This window comes from Neolamprologus multifasciatus, chromosome 18, assembly GCF_963576455.1.
Source record: "Neolamprologus multifasciatus chromosome 18, fNeoMul1.2, whole genome shotgun sequence".
NCBI classification, from domain to species: Eukaryota; Metazoa; Chordata; class Actinopteri; order Cichliformes; family Cichlidae; genus Neolamprologus; species Neolamprologus multifasciatus.
The window spans coordinates 4161389-4180791 of NC_140456.1; the positions used below are offsets into that span (position 1 = coordinate 4161389).

Here is a 19403-nt window from a genome sequence, read left to right on the forward strand (position 1 = left end):
GCAGATGCATCCTACTAATACTGACAGGACCAGGAGACTCCAGAAACCGAGCATCTTCTCTTCAGTGCCATCCTCTCCTGTCACCCTCTCTGCCCGCAGCTCTTTGAGTATGGGGTAGATAAGGGCGCAGAGAAACCCTTATTACTAATTTGTATTATAATTCAATTTTCATGAAATATTCATATTCAGTATCGGTCCTTTTAAATTATAACCACGTATCCACCCAGGCTCATGGTGGGGCAGGGCTCTGTCCTGGGATGCTTGAGTACAAGGTAATGTACACATGACCAGGTATCCAGTCTGTCAGAATTGTTTTCAATATTTGGTTCAAAAATATGAGTGAAAACAAAAATCCAACTAGGATTCTTGCATATGATGAATGAAGTCTGTCTTTGACTGTATTGTCCAGCTGATCCATCAAACCCCCAGCAGGTGAACCTTATGCATGACATAACACGGCAACAATGTAAAAAATTAAACAGCAACAGTCTAAATGTAAAGTGCATTCTAAAGTCCTCTTCAATAAATTATATGCAAAGAGTCATTCAGGACTGTAAAACGTGAACTACAGAACCCAGAGTCTTCATCATTAAATCTCTGGTTGCTTCATTTTTCTATCCTATATCAGATACTTTAAAGGTTAGGTTAGGTAAAGTTGCACTGTCATTGTGAGGCAAAGTGCTTTATGTGTGTGTGTGCGTGTCATGAACGGCTATAAAAGGCCTATAATTAAAGAACAAAGCGGGGTTTGAGTTCGAGTTGCGGCAGACTGTCACTACTTGTAAATGGAACGCAGCCTTCCTACGGCGGACAGCTAATAACAGGAATCGGACGCGGTCCACCCAAGTCCACAGCAACCACCATAGCAACCGCCTAGCATGACCTTAAAAACATATTCTGTCTTCATAACTATCAAAAACGTGAAATGATTTGCAAAGTGTGAAAGTGTTACAGCTGTAGAGAGCTATGGCGGTATCTTTGGAAACTGTTTACATAGCTAATAATATACGATGTAACCATGGAGACAGTCAGTCACGTGAGCTAGCGGCGCACGTTTACTACAGTAAATAAGGTGATTGTGTGCACAGCGCGTCCACACGCTGCACAGGGTAAAGACGTTACTTCAATATTGTTTTATATTGATATATATTTGCCTTCTGGTGACCATCACCTCAGGTTCACCATTACAGTTTCAGCATACAAATGCACACTGTCTAAATATGAACACATTCAAAAAACAAAATCATGTCTCAGAAATAAGCACAGCTGTTCATGTTTGTCATTAGAGTTTTATTTGTAAGAAAATTATGAACTTCATATTGTGCATCAAATAAAAGAACATTTCACAACTCTGAGTCAACAGAAACAGGTAACAGAAATGTCTCTAATGTAGACATGTACAGTGTAGTGTAAGCATTAAAAGATCATAAAGGAAACACTAACATTTATGTGAAACTAATTGTAATAAAAAATGAACAGGTGCTTTATAGATTTAAAAGAAAGAATCTGAAAACAACACTTTTTTGGTCTAAGTGATCAAAGTAGAAAACAGAACTGATGTTCAAGAACAAACCGTAGCTGCACTAATATTACACATCTCCATTGTTGTGGTGAACAGACATGTTGCTTTTAAAACCACATGCAGTGTGTGACCATGACTGTTCATTGAGACCATGAACGCCACTTCGCTGAAGCAGTCTTCTTCTTCTTCTCATTAAAATAGAAGCAGAAGGAGCACGAGCTGCTTTGATCTACTGAAAGGAAAAAGCAGAACATCTGAGCTGAAACCAGTCAGCTGAAATCTTTAAGACAGGAACAATCATTCAATGCAGTGTCTCAGGTGGCTTAGCCTGTTACAACTGTTGATACAAGCTAAATACGGTTAACACACAGTGTCAGGGAACTCCAGTGTGGGAACTAGTGGCTTTAGGTTTGTAGTCATTTAACTTTCATCCATTCATTCCTTTAATTCAGGAGGAAGAAATGCCAGGTTGGTGCAGGCTGGTTACATGCATTTGGTCCCATGCTGTCTTTAACTAAATGACTTGGTTCATTTTATGGCTGGGCTGTATGTGGGGTTATATCATGTTATTTGGGCAGGAGTACCTGCTGACAGCTTTTTGGTGGCTCTTTTTACCCCACACTGGTTGTGAGTGTGTAAATAGCCCCACTAGTTCTTTTGGGTTGCAGTTAACTTGGGAGGAAGGGGTGGGTCTGCCATAACTAGATGAATAACAATTATCTGGGATACATAAATTTCATAATGCATGCATATATCTCTATAAACCTGGCCTGAGTGCTGCCATTTTTTTACATTCAGTTATTTCTCTTAGAAATGTTGGAACTAAATAATGAATGTGTTCCAGTTAAATGCAAACACTGGTCAGTGTAAATGGCTCATTGGGACACAGAAAGCTTTAAATTAAACCTGATATCTAGTGTCAAACAATATCAAAGCTGTAGAAGATGTTTACAGTCAGGATTTATAAAACTATGATTGTAAATAAATTCAAACAAGTGAGCTTTTCTCTTTGTGCTGAATATCAACACTGTGATTTCTTAGACTGTAAGCTTTACTTTAGCACAACCAGTTGTAGAAGCCGTCACTCCAAATGTCTTTTGATAACAAGAAAAAAATACCTATAGAGTACACGGCCTGAAGTTCTTCTCCGACATCTTCTGCCATCAGCTTTGTCTGCTGGTTTGAAGACAATAAACCACAAAAAAGATGATTTAGTCACTTTGTCTGTGTCGTGCCGCTCGAATGTGTCGTGTAACGATGTTGAATAGCCGTCGTTATCCCTCTGCTGTGTCAGTAGGATTGTACTGTACAGCATCTCATTGATATGTGAGGAATGCTAATGTAACACGATAACAGACAGATTTTTTATATTTATATTACATTATAGCTGACGGATATTACTAAATAGATAGAATTTGCTATATAGCTGGATGAACATGAAAAATATGTCTATAATAACAAATGACCATGAGAGCCAGTAGAATTAATTCAACTGGACACTCAAAAGACGTCCTTAAATGCTCTTTAAGTGGCAGAACAGATGAACAAACAGTTAATCGCTTACTTGAGATGAAATCTGCTCAGCTACTTGGAAAACAGCTTCTAACTGGTTCCTCCTTTAACAGGATGACTGCTCAGGGGTAAGGCCATCATGCAATCCAGCAACCTTTATGGTTCTGCTTTGATTCACCAGGAACTATTAGGGAAACCGTCCAGCGCCTCCTGTGAAAGACACAGGGATAAACACAAACATTTATTAACATGTTCCACAGTGTTCCAGTTTGATTTTCTCATCCTGTGGACAACAACATACAGGGATGCAGGTTTATTGTTAACGTTTGTAAGGTTTATTTAGTGAACATATCCAGCTGCAGCTCCACTGTGATCCTGAACTGGATAAGCACTTAAGAAAATGTGTCAATAAATGGACAAACATCAACTTACTATATTTATCCAAACAGACTGGACCAATAATGCTTCACTGAGTTAGAGACTTTAACAGTCTCTTCTATGTAAGAATGTCTCGTGCTGATAGACCTGCAAACTTGACAACAAAGGTTTTTCAGACTGCATGTAGCTGTCCTCTATGTCAGCTAACACATTTACATTTATGTCACACTTATTTCTGCTTTCCCATTTTATAATTATTACTTACATTTTGATTAGATACCTTAAGTTTGTAAATGATCAGATTACATAATTGGAATACAATGTATCCAATTCAGGGTTGCGGGAGGATGAAGCCTATCCCAGCTGATACAGGACAAAGACAGGACAGGCTGCCAGTTTATTGCAGGGCTAACACAATATGTGTAACAGAAAATCCACTTAAATGTTTGATATTTCTTATAATAATCATAATTATGACTATTATTTAAAGGTTTCTTCATAAATACACTTTGATTTTTTATAAATCAAACTAAAATATAAACACGAGCTGTTTCAGATTCTGACCTCTGACCTCAGTGACCTGGCTGTGTCCACACTGCAGCTCCCTCTTGGAAGTACGTCTGCTTCTTGTCTTCCCCCAGTGTTGACCGCCTGCCCTTGATATCACGTACTGTAACTGAAGAACAAAAAAGGACAAACACTTGCCTTCATTTAAGAAGTACATTCATACAGAGATAATCTATGGAAACACACTAGTTCACCCTTTTGGGAGGAATCAGTTCCTGTGAAACATTTCTGTAAATGAACATCATGTGGAGAATGAAGGAAATGAGTTCTTCAGGTGACTCAGCAGTCCCACACTGACAAATGAAATCTAGTTAAACTATTAAGCATATTTGCTCTTCTGAAATCTGTGTTAAACAACAACAAACAGAAATTAGTAACAAAAATACAGCTTAGTAGAGGCTTTACAAACCACCAGCAGCCATAATGCTAAATTTTAATCTTCAAATGTTTCTGAGCCGTCTTCAACCTGCTTTTAACACATTAAAGTCCCAATAAATAAATGCAGCCTGACTCAATCCTAAATGTTCAGCACACAGAGACACAGAGGGACTGTTTAAAGTTTAGTGTTAACCTGAGTCACTGATCATTTACAGTATTACAGAGTCTGGCAGTCTTTGCATGATGTCCACGTCACTGTACGTTTCTAGCTGACTCTCAGGTGTGACAGGTGTGCCAGCAGGAAAGAGTAATAATAACCTGCATCCTGAGGTTTGTCATGCAGGATTAAAGGAGCCAGGCTTTGTTCACCCAGCTAGGATTGTATTTTACACTGACCCTGGGTCAGTATAAGTATCATACAGTTTAAACGAAGCACTGAAACTTGCACATATTTATTACAGATGCACTGAAGCTAATCGAGATATTTGCTGTCAATCTGTGGCTGCGATTAAACACTTTACTGGAAACTTTACTAACTAGTAATTTAATCAGTCATGACAGAAGCTAATATTTCTGTGCTAACATCGTTTAAACAGTAACAGCTTTACTCCAATATAAGCTAACGTTTACACCGTAACTTTAAGCTAGCACCATAAAGACGGTAAAACACGTAATAATATCTACAAATGCATCTTAAAGCTGTTATATTAGCACTCGGTGTATTACTAACATAACCACATTAACATTATTGACACTCGCTGACTTTTAATAGTCATTCTATTAATGCTGTCCGTTTAAATGGTCTTACCTGTAAACACTGCTGCATCCACCGGATTCCAGCCAGAGTGGATTCTGGAGTCTTCCCACGCTCCTGTTAGTGATCCTCCATCTGGATGGATGATAACAACCTTCTGAACAATCTAGCAGGAGATGGCCCATATCTATGGGACTGATTTGTGCTAATAACGCCCATTGTATGGACTGATAACAGCCGAAGCGGGTGAATAAAGTCACCCAGTCGCTAGCTGTGCCATTACCCAGCATACATCACTCCCTCCATAAATGCAATAAACGATACAAAAGTATCGTTCTACATGTTTTTCAGGTAGTTGTTTACATTATATAATTTATTGTGTTCAGTATACGTCACTACAATGTGATTTAGGAAATATATAAATATACAGACAACAGGCTCTTCAGCGCAATCTCTTGTCGTCAATAAGCAACGTTAAGGGAGCAGCATAGTATTCAATGAGAGGACCCTGCACGTCGATAAGTGAAGCAGAGGGAGCCTGACCATGCGTCACACATTTGACGAGTTGGGAGTGAGAACGTGTTGGAAGGGCGGTTAAAATTGCTTCATAATGATGGAGGTAAGTGTGACCAGACAGTAGTCATGAAAGCAGGAGGGAGATGACTTCTTCGGTACAGGAATGATGGTGGAGGCTTTGAGGCATGTGGGAACGACAGTCTGGCTCAGTGATGTATTAAAGATGTCTGTGAAGACATCTGTGAGTTCTGCAGCACAGTTCTTCAGTGCTCGTCCCGGGATGTTGTCAGGACCTGGGGCTTTGAGTGATCCTAGCAAGGGACCTCCACACACTGTCTGGGGATAGTCTCACCACCCGATCGTTGGGGGGGGTCCTCTGTGCGGGGGTGAAGGTCTGTGCCTCAAAGCGAGTGAAGAATTTGTTTAGCTCATCCGGTAAAGACATGAAACCAATATTAAATTCAGTTCTTTTGAATTCTTTTGGCGACAGAAAAAGACCGTACTCAGAGTGGTCAAAGCTCAAAAAATGATCTTTATTTTACATTTCCGGAAACGGAGACCTGAACACGAACACACACACTCAGGTCTGAAAGCAGTAGCAGCCAGCATGGTTATATTTCTGCAGCACGTCACACACACACTCAGTTAGTTCCTCTTTCTTTTTGTAAATATGATCATAACTCGGTTGGTCCCTTTCACTTTACACTGTAGCGTCAGTGCTTCGTTATCCAATCCGTTCCAGTTGTTCACAGGGGACATCCACATTACTGACAATCCAGTCCTCGTTTTCACTGCTACTTTACACTCCGCCTGTCTACACTTGCAACAGCAAGAAAACATGGATATACGCAGGTTTTTCAAGAAAGTAAGTCTTCATCACTGGCTGGTAGTAACAATTAGGTAGCTTCAGCTAACAGCAGAGAGTCCCATGTAATTAATGAACCAGGTGCTCCCCATTTTGATAAATAAAAACCTGGCTAGCGCACTAAGTTAGATTGTTAGCATAATATTAATTTCTGACACTCGTTTTAGCTCTGAAAAATCGAGCTGAGCTCATTCAGGTATAGTTATCATCAGTGGAAATAATAATTATCACTCCTCCAACCCCATTAACCTGTAGGAGTCAGGGCAGAGGAGCACAGAGAGTGAGAAGGGAGAGACCTCTGCTGAAGAGGTGAGTCAAAGAGTTCACAGGATGGAGTCATTTGTGATGCAGACAGTCTGATTAGAATTTTATGGATATGAAATATGAAACATTTCAGTCATGGTACAACATATAAGACCTGTTTAACTTGAGCTTTTATTTAGGAGAGTCAAGGTTAGAAAGTGGAGAGAGCAAAGATATACATATATATATATATATATATATATATATATATATATATATATATATATATATATATATATATATATATCCTGGGTCTGAGCGACCCAGGATCCCCGAGCAGCTATGAATTATATTATTATTGTATGTATATTTGGTGTTGCTGTCCTTCTCCCTGTTTGCACGTGTGTGTGTGTGTGTGTGTATGTGTGTGTGTGTGTGTATATCTGTTTCTGCAGGTGCCTTCAGGCCTGGTGGGTGTGGCCCTGCTGGCGGACTGGCCACACCCGAAGCCACACACCTGCTGGTTAATGTCTGACTGTCATGCTCCTGGGAATTTGACCCATGTTTTTGAGTTTGTTGGACATTTTATTCATTTTTCAGAATTATGAAATAGTTATGTTCAGGTTTTGAGAGCCTCTGAGTTTTGTTGCTTATGTTTCTAGGTTTTGGTTCTTGTTTCTGTTCATGTTTGTCCCCTTTTCATGTCTAGTCTGTATTTGTCTCATCTTTGTGTTGTCTTTAGTCTCTCCTGTTGTCGTCTCTCTGTCTCTCTATCATCTGTGTTTTGTCCTTTTGTCTCCAGGTCTGTTTATTCCCCAGTATCAAGCTTACATGTCTGAGTCTCAGTGTGCATCACTTGCTGCTTTATTTTGTTCGTTTTTTGTCTCCTATAGCTGAGCCACATTTAGTAATGCCAACATATTAAACGAACAATATTTGTCTCTTATATATGATACATCTATATATACACTGTCAAAGATACTTGTCTTTGAGTGAAGATTTAAGGTGATAGGAAATATAAATAACTGCAACTTAAATCTTTACTGAAGCTCAGTATTTGACACAGAGTTCAAACTCACTGCTGTAATAACTAATAATGATTAATATGATAACTATAATTATGCTGTCCTCGCCCTGAGTCTCTTAGTTTCACCAGCTAGACAGCGAGATAACGATGCTCCAATAATCAGACTTATTTCCTTTTTGCGCTGATTTATTGAAGAATGGCCTCTGACCATTGCCTTCTCTTTGACCATCGTAAAACTGAAAGTACAAAATACTGTATTAGCTAACTAACATTGTAAACTAGCTTGTTACACTCTTACTGCAAGCTAACAAGATAAAACTTTCAAATGTATAAATTATCGAACCATTTTTACACAAAACAAAAGATAATAATTATTTTATCGACACTCATACTTACAGACATATCTTGTCCACGGCAACAACATTTTAAGGTCCGTATAAGCTTAGAACAATAACATTACGGTATCACTTTCCGCCATCTTTTATTTCTTCTCCACGTTCTCATTTTTTCCCTTCCCAAAGTAACCGAACCCATATTACACAGCAGCCACTAGAGGGAGCTCTAGGGCAGTTTACAACTATAATATCCCATTTAAGTTATAAAAGGCAGAACAATAATATTGGCCATATTATATTTACATTACCAAAGTGAGATGACTTTAGTCTCATGAACAACATTAGCTAATTGTTATTTACTAGCTAATCTTAAAATGACTGTTCAGTACAGAAATGAAGCCCAACAATCATGTTTTACAGTCCTGTGGTCTCAGCCTCAGATACTTATTAAATCACACAGAGCTCATGTAGAAACAAATGAACAAAATATGTTCTCCTTCATTTCTGTCAAACAAAGCTGTATGAAACGTTTCCAGCGGTTTGTATCATGGTTGCTAGGCAACCTGGGCAGCGCGACGGAGGCTAGACCGTCCCATTTCACAAGCCTACAAGCCTCGCACTTCCGGCCTTAGCGGTCTTTGAGTATGCGGACCTTGAGGACCGTTAAGGCTGCGTACTTTAAGGCTGCAGAACCTGAATTGGGATACAGCCCTTGTCATGAGCTCACCCTTGCTGTGTGTCTTGTCTGTGTTGTAGTCTAGCTTCCTACTGAAGTTCTTTGTACTATGGTTGCCTGCAAGTCCAGCAATAAAGCTGCCTTTTAGGTTCACTTCTGCATCTGAGTATCTGCATATTGGGTTTATGCCTCTGTCTGCTGCACAGCACATCATGACCAAGACAGGGTTAAATTATTGAAACTGTTCCCTGCTGTTGGTGGAGGTTTTGTCCACAATATGGAGTTACTGAAGGTCACAAAACATACTTTCATAAAACAAAAACATGTAAAAATAGATTAAATATTTCACTGACACTTGAGAGTAGCAATACACCTTAAAAGTGTCGATTCACGTTTAGACACTGATTAACAGAAGAGACGTGTAAAGACTTTTGGGAGATTTTTGAGAAATGAGAATTTGTGAAACCTGTTTGCTGTGGGGAATGTTTCTCAGGTGGTGAAATTGGATGAATATTTGGCTTTGCCCTCAGAAACAGTTTTATTGCCAAAAAATGTTTAACTTACCAAAGAATTTCTCCTGAGTTTTCTATTGAAATATATAAAATAGGAGAATTTGCAAACTAACAGAAAAATGTTCAAGTTCAATGTGAAAACAAAAATGTCAAAGTGAAAAAAACGCAGCACTCTGTCCTTGCAGTGAGTTTCCATCTTTAGCAAACTGTTATTAATCTGTATTTAAGTTCATTTTGTCTGAGGATCTCCTCACCATGAAATAATCCTTCGATCAGGAGCTGTGTCTCAGGTCGGACTAGAGGTTTGTTTTGATGCCGTTTTATTACTTACAAACTAATATCGCCATCTGGTGGTTATACAGTTTATGACAAAAGTTAATGCTTGTCCCCATTTAAAGACTGCTTCCAAAAGAGGACTGAAGAGTCGTTTAGCTTCTAGTTTAATCGGCTTTGCTGTGAAATCTTTGCTGCCAACAGTGAAGTGAAACATTTAAGCTGTACATGAAAGTTAATGTGTAATTATGATGATCTTTACCACAAAGATTTTAAATGAAAGAATAAATAAAGGACATGAAAACTGATTCTTATGTCTACTGTGTATCTTCAGTGTGAATGTTGAGTTATATTTGAGTGTCTGCATTTAAAGCACATATTAATGTATTGTTTCGAAATCCATGTTGGTACACAGGAAAAATGACTAAAGAATGTAGAATTAGAACACTATCTGTATTTGTTTTTTAAATACTTTTACATATATTTTACTATTTAAAAAAATACTCAAGAAATCAAGCTTGCTGCCTGTCTTGTACAGTAATTTCATTTGAACATAGGTTTGATTTAGTGGAGTCAGTTGTTCCCATGCATCATTCTGTAAGTGTGAGAATGAACTACGATTAGAAAATGTCAAAATATAAAGTTTGATTTATTTTTATTCATCACAGCATCCTAACCTTTGCTGAACTTTTTGAAATATAAAATGAACTCGCTGAGAGTTGACTGTCACATTTCAAAGCACCAAGTAAAGATAAACTATTAAACTTTAACTGGGTCAGACTTGTTACTGCATGTTGTAACCAAACATACCACACCCTGCATCATGTGATTGGCTCTTGGTCGCTCTGAAAGAATATTTCTTTAGTGCCTCCCTTCACAGATGTGTCTGTATCAGGATGGGTCTAAACAACATGGTGTAAATGCAGTTGCTGGTGAGCCTCATTTCCTGTAGGAGGAGAAAAAGAGCAGAAATCTGTTTCCCTTCAGAGCACAGAGGTTGTTTCTGTGAGCTCACAGCTACTGCATGAACTGTATTAAAAGCTTCTGGGATGAAGAGGAAAAGAAGAAAATCTACAGCTGCCCTCAGTGCAGACAGATGTTCACACCGAGGCCTGTCCTGGTGAAAAACACCATGTTAGCAGTTTTAGTGGAGCAGCTGAAGAAGACTGGACTCCAAGCTGCTCCTGCTGATCACTGCTATGCTGGACCTGAAGATGTGGCCTGTGATGTCTGCACTGGAAGAAAAATGAAAGCTTCAAGTCCTGTTTATTCTGTCTGGCATTTTACTGTGAGAAAAACCTTCAGCCTCATTATGATGTGGCTCCATTAAAGAAACACAAGCTGGTGGAGCCCTCCAAGAAGCTCCAGGAGAACATCTGCTCTCGTCATGATGAGGTGATGAAGATGTTCTGCCGTACTGATCAGCAGAGTATCTGTTATCTCTGCTCTGTGGATGAACATAAAGGCCACGACACAGTCTCAGCTGCAGCAGAAAGGACTGAGAGGCAGAGAGAGCTGGAGGTGAGTCGACAAAACATCCAGCAGAGAATCCAGGACAGAGAGAAAGATGTGAAGCTGCTTCAACAGGAGGTGGAGGCCATCAATCAGTCTGCTGATCAAACAGTGGAGCACAGTGAGAAGATCTTCACTGAGCTGATCCATCTCATCCAGAAAAGAAGCTCTGATGTGAAGCAGCAGATCAGATCCCAGCAGGAAACTGAAGTGAGTCGAGTCAAAGAGCTTCAGGAGAAGCTGGAGCAGGAGATCACTGAGCTGAAGAGGAAAGATGCTGAGCTGAAGCAGCTCTCACACACAGAGGATCACATCCAGTTTCTACACAACTACCCCTCACTGTCAGCACTCAGTGAGTCTACAGACTCATCCAGCATCAATATCCGTCCTCTGAGCTACTTTGAGGATGTGACAGCAGCTGTGTCAGAGGTCAGAGATAAACTACAGGACATTCTGAGAGAGGAATGGACAAACATCTCACTGACAGTCACTGAAGTGGATGTTTTACTGTCAGATCCACCAGAGCCAAAGACCAGAGCTGGATTCTTAAAATATTCATGTGAAATCACACTGGATCCAAACACAGCAAACAAACAGCTGTTATTATCAGAGAAGAACAGAAAAGTAACATATATGAAACAACAACAGTCTTATTCTGATCATCCAGACAGATTCACTAACAGGTCTCAGGTCCTGAGTAGAGAGAGTCTGACTGGACGTTGTTACTGGGAGGTGGAGTGGAGAGGAGGTTATGTAGCAGTCGCATACAAGAATATCAGCAGAGCAGGGAGTGAATGTGTATTTGGACATAATGACAAATCTTGGTCATTAGATTGTAACAACAACAGTTATACATTTTGGTACAACAACATCAAAACTCGTGTCTCAGGTCCTCGTTCCTCCAGAGTAGGAGTGTACCTGGATCACAGAGCAGGTATTTTGTCCTTCTACAGCGTCTCTGAAACCATGACTCTCCTCCACAGAGTCCAGACCACATTCACTCAGCCGCTCTATGCTGGACTTTGGTTTCAGTATTATGGAAACACTGCTGAGTTTATTACACTGAAATAGACTGAAGTCCAGTTTAATTCGGTATTTTGTGTTTTGGACTTTTAAAGGAGATCTTTCCTGTGACTTTTTATGGAGGCTATCACTGCTCATCATCATGTTTATTTACTAAAATATTTCTCCACATAAAAATGTATACTTCTCTATCCTCTAAATCAGGGGTCAGCAACCTTTAAGATCCAAAGAGCCATTTGCACTGTAAAATCTAATTAGTTCCCAGAACTCAAAGAAATTGAGGAAACTCGTTGCCTCAAAAAAAATTGAGTAAAGCTTAGCTAAAAATGACTAAATTATGACAACTTATTTATTTTGAGTACACTGTACAGCCTTGTTAGTTCCCAGAACTCAAAACTATGCAAACTCGTTGCCTCAAAAAAACTAAGTAAAGCTTACTTAAGATGACTGTTAGGACAACTTACACATTGCAAGTCTGCAGTATTAAGAATAACTTGATATTTCTGACTGTACAATTTTAATTGTTTACCTACTGACAAACATTTCAAGTTCAACTAAATGAAAAAACTATTTGTGGTAACCTGAATATGATTAAAAATAATTAACAACACTTTTTGTAATGATGTTAAAATCAGCCCAACTTTTATTTTCAAACACAACAAAGTATAACAGCCAACATACTGGACACTGTTCTGCTGAACAACAAACAATTATATTGCCATCACTGTTATAATCTTACAATGAAACAAAGTCTCAGATGTAATTATTCTGAAAATAAGTTTAGGCCTACCACAAGTTTGTTTTGTACTTACATTACTTATATAATCAAAATAAAATATTTATTGTTCTGTCACAAGTGCAGTGTCTGATTTAAACAACACATTTGTTTTTCATTCCAACACAGGAGCTGGAATGTTGTAATGTTTTAAGGATGGCTTGTTTCCAGTCCAGGCATTACTGCCCGAATGACTGTCATGGATCGAGGTGATCCAAATGTAAGTGCAGAAGAAGGTCTTTAACTTCCCTTAAGTACAGTGGCAGTGGATGTGGGTTGGAGATGCAATGAGCTTGAACCTGCAGGCGACCATCTTCACTGACCACACCATCTGTGACGGAGGACTCATCTCTCCTGGTGTCCTGCGAGCAAACAATCATATTTTTTGGAACATGAACTTAATTGCTTTCTTAAAACATTTTTTTCTGCATTTGGTATGAAACAGACTCCAATTTACACAATCTCAGGCTCCCTCCCCACCAGAGAGGTGACATTCAATGTCCCAATTGTCAGTCTGGATAGCCCTGACCCCCACCCGACACACAATAATGCCATGAAAGCATCATTTTAAAAAGGGCTATGCAAACATGGCCAATAACTTTCATTCTAATGATGTGCAAAATGATTTGGGAACAAAACAAATTTTGCTGTTAGAAAACTTGCAGACTTCACTATATACAGTGTAGACCCTCTAAACTAAGTTTGGGGGATGTGATCTTTCAAGAAATGCAGACCAAACTGTTGTTGTTTGTTTACTTACACAGCATGTCTTGTAGAATTAACTGGAGTCACCAGCAACAGCATAGTGCAGTCATATCTCAAGTCTAATAACAGAAGACAGGAAAAGATCAGTAAAGAAACAACTTCCCCAAACCAAAGCACAAATAAAACGATAAGTAAAACAGGCTGATCCAAAGTATGATTAAAGTTCAGCCTGATTAATATAAATGTCACTGACAGTTGCTAATATATTGGAAAACCGAAATACTTACCACTGAGTTGATGTCTTTCTGTCCAACAACAGGAGTGCTGATCCCGATCCTCAAAGACAGTAAGAAGCAAGCAGAGGGAGAAAAAGCAGAACAGTTTTCAGAAACTGATTTTATCCTTAATGGCTGTGCAATTATTGTAACATAGAGATTGCTTATGTTGTTAAATAAAGGCTAGATTTGACATTAATAGATGCCACAGATGTTCAAAAGCTGCCACAAAGCATGAAAAAAAAAATGGACGTCTCCAAAAAACGTCAGAGCATTTTTGCAAATATGTGATGTCTTGATAAATCGAGCAGATATTTGAACTTTACACAGCTACATTCTCGCCTGAAAATATCTTAAAAGTTTATTTTGTGACCCAGAAAAAGTAATACGTTTTTTAGCCGCGCTCCTCTGCCATTGCTGCGTTTACAAGTATGCACAGGCTCTAATGACCACCCTCCTCCTTTTCCCCAGACTACCCTTTCTGGGTCACAAAATAACCTTTTAAGATATTTTCAGGCGAGAATGTAGCTGTGTAATGCTCAAACATCTACTTAATTTATAAAAATATCACATATTTGCAAAAGTGCTTCCACGTTTTCGGAGAGCTCTGTTATCCACCAGCGCAATAGCTGACCGGGAGGTCAAGGCTTGATAGAGTCCAGGAGCACAGCTAACTCCTGGCTTATTGTTTTCAACCCCCCTGCACTCTTTTGCTACTCAGGTTAAACATTATATATATAATTAGTTAGTTAGTTAGTTATGGCTATGGATTGAAAATACCCCCCACACCCCACCCTACCCCTAACGGCTACACCTCCCGAAGAATTTTGTCTGGGCTCTTATCTCACTTTTTTATTTCAAACAATCAACAGAAAATTTCACAGACATAGTTTTATGTAAGGTTTTTAAGGCTGTGGTGTTAATTTTTAAGTAACATGAGCCCAGCGGCAGCAGCAACGCTAGGCTAACACTAACTAGCTAGCAAGATTATAATCCTGGTGCTAAACTAAGAGACGCCACAAAATCAGTTTGAATAAGAGTAAACATTTACTCACCAAGTCAGTGTATCAGCTAAAGATCCACAGCAATGACAATAATATGTTGAGCTGAGGCTTCTCCAGGTTTGCTCAACATATTCCATAACAAATGCCGGCACCGTGAACATGCGGACTGATCCGAGAGGGAGGAGGACGGAAGTGACGTGGCATTTTCAAAACACATCTTTCATCCTTCCGCCCTCTGAAGCAAAACTTCCAGCTTAGTTAGTTTTTCTAAGTTAAGACAAGTGAAATAAATTGAGTTTATCTGCATTTTTGCATAAAAGGTACTGGTAAGTTATTTAAATGGAGTTCTAATAAGAAATAGTCAAAAATTGAGTTGAGCCTATTTAATATTTAAAATGAAACCCAATATTCCATTGTACAGTGTAGGTTTCCATGTGTAATTAGTGTGTAAGAATATTGCAGAAGAAGCTTAATGTGTACTTTGTAAAAACGATGAGAAATGAAGCTGGCTGAAGAAGAAAAGATAAATGGCCCTTTTTTCAATCAATCTCTCGGCCGGCCGCTTGGCGTATGACATGTGGCGGAAGTCTCTGGTACAGAGGGCCGCCAGTTCGAATCCCTCACGAACTCATTTGCCACGGCCCTCGCTTGAGGGACAGGGGAGACACGTACGCGCGTTTCCTTTAGCTTTCACCTAGTAATCATACAGCTCGCCTTCATTTCTTTAACTACTGTGTAGCTTAACCTATACCAACTCATCATAATCACACATTTATATTCATCTCAATCTGCAGTGTAACTGTGTTGCTCTTCAATCCCTACCTCAACAATGTTGTACACTTAAAAGTATAGGAAAAGACAACACTTAACCTAAAATATTTAAGTGCAGCACTTAAGGAAATATTCATCTTGGCATTCCACCACTCATTTATTTTTAACATTTATTGTGGTTCATTTGTTTTTCATTATTCTACCTTTTGTCAAGGCAAAACTCAAGGGCTACAGACAGGACAGACTTAAAAGAAGACTTTCAACTGAAACACATTTGCGTAATGTTGCAGAGGTGGACATACAGATGAAGAAAAGAATTCTGGATATGATGGAGTCATCTGAGAGGCCAGCTTCTGAACATCACAGTAAATTATAAGTCACTCTTGAGAGACAAGTTCAGTTGCAGATGGATTTTTACTGCTAAGACAAGTCATGCATCCACCACCACAACCTTTCAACCTGCCACCACACCATGGTCTATGCATGTGCACCACCACCACACGCTGTACCTGGCTCATTTTGAGTACACTGTACAGCCTTGTTAGTTCCCAGAACTCGAAAAAAATTGAGGAAACTCGTTGCCTCAAAAAAACTAAGTAAAGCTTACTTAAGATGACTGTTAGGACAACTTACACATTGCAAGTCTGCAGTATTAAGAATAACTTGATATTTCTGACTGTACAATTTTAATTGTTTACCTACTGACAAACATTTCAAGTTCAACTAAATGAAAAAACTATTTGTGGTAACCTGAATATGATTAAAAATAATTAACAACACTTTTTGTAATGATGTTAAAATCAGCCCAACTTTTATTTTCAAACACAACAAAGTATAACAGCCAACATACTGGACACTGTTCTGCTGAACAACAAACAATTATATTGCCATCACTGTTATAATCTTACAATGAAACAAAGTCTCAGATGTAATTATTCTGAAAATAAGTTTAGGCCTACCACAAGTTTGTTTTGTACTTACATTACTTATATAATCAAAATAAAATATTTATTGTTCTGTCACAAGTGCAGTGTCTGATTTAAACAACACATTTGTTTTTCATTCCAACACAGGAGCTGGAATGTTGTAATGTTTTAAGGATGGCTTGTTTCCAGTCCAGGCATTACTGCCCGAATGACTGTCATGGATCGAGGTGATCCAAATGTAAGTGCAGAAGAAGGTCTTTAACTTCCCTTAAGTACAGTGGCAGTGGATGTGGGTTGGAGATGCAATGAGCTTGAACCTGCAGGCGACCATCTTCACTGACCACACCATCTGTGACGGAGGACTCATCTCTCCTGGTGTCCTGCGAGCAAACAATCATATTTTTTGGAACATGAACTTAATTGCTTTCTTAAAACATTTTTTTCTGCATTTGGTATAAAACAGACTCCAATTTACACAATCTCAGGCTCCCTCCCCACCAGAGAGGTGACATTCAATGTCCCAATTGTCAGTCTGGATAGCCCTGACCCCCACCCGACACACAATAATGCCATGAAAGCATCATTTTAAAAAGGGCTATGCAAACATGGCCAATAACTTTCATTCTAATGATGTGCAAAATGATTTGGGAACAAAACAAATTTTGCTGTTAGAAAACTTGCAGACTTCACTATATACAGTGTAGACCCTCTAAACTAAGTTTGGGGGATGTGATCTTTCAAGAAATGCAGACCAAACTGTTGTTGTTTGTTTACTTACACAGCATGTCTTGTAGAATTAACTGGAGTCACCAGCAACAGCATAGTGCAGTCATATCTCAAGTCTAATAACAGAAGACAGGAAAAGATCAGTAAAGAAACAACTTCCCCAAACCAAAGCACAAATAAAACGATAAGTAAAACAGGCTGATCCAAAGTATGATTAAAGTTCAGCCTGATTAATATAAATGTCACTGACAGTTGCTAATATATTGGAAAACCGAAATACTTACCACTGAGTTGATGTCTTTCTGTCCAACAACAGGAGTGCTGATCCCGATCCTCAAAGACAGTAAGAAGCAAGCAGAGGGAGAAAAAGCAGAACAGTTTTCAGAAACTGATTTTATCCTTAATGGCTGTGCAATTATTGTAACATAGAGATTGCTTATGTTGTTAAATAAAGGCTAGATTTGACATTAATAGATGCCACAGATGTTCAAAAGCTGCCACAAAGCATGAAAAAAAAAATGGACGTCTCCAAAAAACGTCAGAGCATTTTTGCAAATATGTGATGTCTTGATAAATCGAGCAGATATTTGAACTTTACACAGCTACATTCTCGCCTGAAAATATCTTAAAAGTTTATTTTGTGACCCAGAAAAAGTAATACGTTTTTTAGCCGCGCTCCTCTGCCATTGCTGCGTTTACAAGTATGCACAGGCTCTAATGACCACCCTCCTCCTTTTCCCCAGACTACCCTTTCTGGGTCACAAAATAACCTTTTAAGATATTTTCAGGCGAGAATGTAGCTGTGTAATGCTCAAACATCTACTTAATTTATAAAAATATCACATATTTGCAAAAGTGCTTCCACGTTTTCGGAGAGCTCTGTTATCCACCAGCGCAATAGCTGACCGGGAGGTCAAGGCTTGATAGAGTCCAGGAGCACAGCTAACTCCTGGCTTATTGTTTTCAACCCCCCTGCACTCTTTTGCTACTCAGGTTAAACATTATATATATAATTAGTTAGTTAGTTAGTTATGGCTATGGATTGAAAATACCCCCCACACCCCACCCTACCCCTAACGGCTACACCTCCCGAAGAATTTTGTCTGGGCTCTTATCTCACTTTTTTATTTCAAACAATCAACAGAAAATTTCACAGACATAGTTTTATGTAAGGTTTTTAAGGCTGTGGTGTTAATTTTTCAGTAACATGAGCCCAGCGGCAGCAGCAACGCTAGGCTAACACTAACTAGCTAGCAAGATTATAATCCTGGTGCTAAACTAAGAGACGCCACAAAATCAGTTTGAATAAGAGTAAACATTTACTCACCAAGTCAGTGTATCAGCTAAAGATCCACAGCAATGACAATAATATGTTGAGCTGAGGCTTCTCCAGGTTTGCTCAACATATTCCATAACAAATGCCGGCACCGTGAACATGCGGACTGATCCGAGAGGGAGGAGGACGGAAGTGACGTGGCATTTTCAAAACACATCTTTCATCCTTCCGCCCTCTGAAGCAAAACTTCCAGCTTAGTTAGTTTTTCTAAGTTAAGACAAGTGAAATAAATTGAGTTTATCTGCATTTTTGCATAAAAGGTACTGGTAAGTTATTTAAATGGAGTTCTAATAACAAATTGTCAAAAATTGAGTTGAGCCTATTTAATATTTAAAATGAAACCCAATATTCCATTGTACAGTGTAGGTTTCCATGTGTAATTAGTGTGTAAGAATATTGCAGAAGAAGCTTAATGTGTACTTTGTAAAAACGATGAGAAATGAAGCTGGCTGAAGAAGAAAAGATAAATGGCCCTTTTTTCAATCAATCTCTCGGCCGGCCGCTTGGCGTATGACATGTGGCGGAAGTCTCTGGTACAGAGGGCCGCCAGTTCGAATCCCTCACGAACTCATTTGCCACGGCCCTCGCTTGAGGGACAGGGGAGACACGTACGCGCGTTTCCTTTAGCTTTCACCTAGTAATCATACAGCTCGCCTTCATTTCTTTAACTACTGTGTAGCTTAACCTATACCAACTCATCATAATCACACATTTATATTCATCTCAATCTGCAGTGTAACTGTGTTGCTCTTCAATCCCTACCTCAACAATGTTGTACACTTAAAAGTATAG

General features: G+C 39.0%; 2 long non-coding RNA genes and 1 pseudogene across 6 annotated transcripts; 1 reads left to right on the plus strand and 2 right to left on the minus strand.

Annotated features, from left to right (window-relative positions):
* Positions 1 to 1269: 1269 nt before the first annotated feature.
* LOC146497081 (uncharacterized) lies at positions 1270 to 15087 on the minus strand. Of its 4 annotated transcripts, none has more exons than XR_014870726.1 (5): positions 14904 to 15087; positions 3984 to 4088; positions 3087 to 3244; positions 2641 to 2698; positions 1270 to 1754 (listed from the first exon to the last, which is right to left on the minus strand). It is a non-coding gene; the product is annotated as an uncharacterized LOC146497081 (long non-coding RNA). The 4 variants fall into 4 exon arrangements; XR_014870728.1 differs by having other exon boundaries at positions 1270 to 1751; positions 3977 to 4088; positions 14904 to 15086; XR_014870724.1 differs by having other exon boundaries at positions 3977 to 4088; positions 14904 to 15084.
* Positions 10568 to 14301, plus strand: LOC146497082 (tripartite motif-containing protein 16-like; annotated as a pseudogene).
* A 337-nt stretch (positions 15088 to 15424) lies between the features above and the next one.
* Positions 15425 to 18506, minus strand: LOC146497083 (uncharacterized). 2 transcript variants are annotated; one of them, XR_014870757.1, is made up of 3 exons: positions 17560 to 18506; positions 17328 to 17391; positions 15425 to 16929 (listed from the first exon to the last, which is right to left on the minus strand). It is a non-coding gene; the product is annotated as an uncharacterized LOC146497083 (long non-coding RNA). The 2 variants fall into 2 exon arrangements; XR_014870756.1 differs by lacking the exon at positions 17560 to 18506 and having other exon boundaries at positions 17328 to 17553.
* Positions 18507 to 19403: the final 897 nt, after the last annotated feature.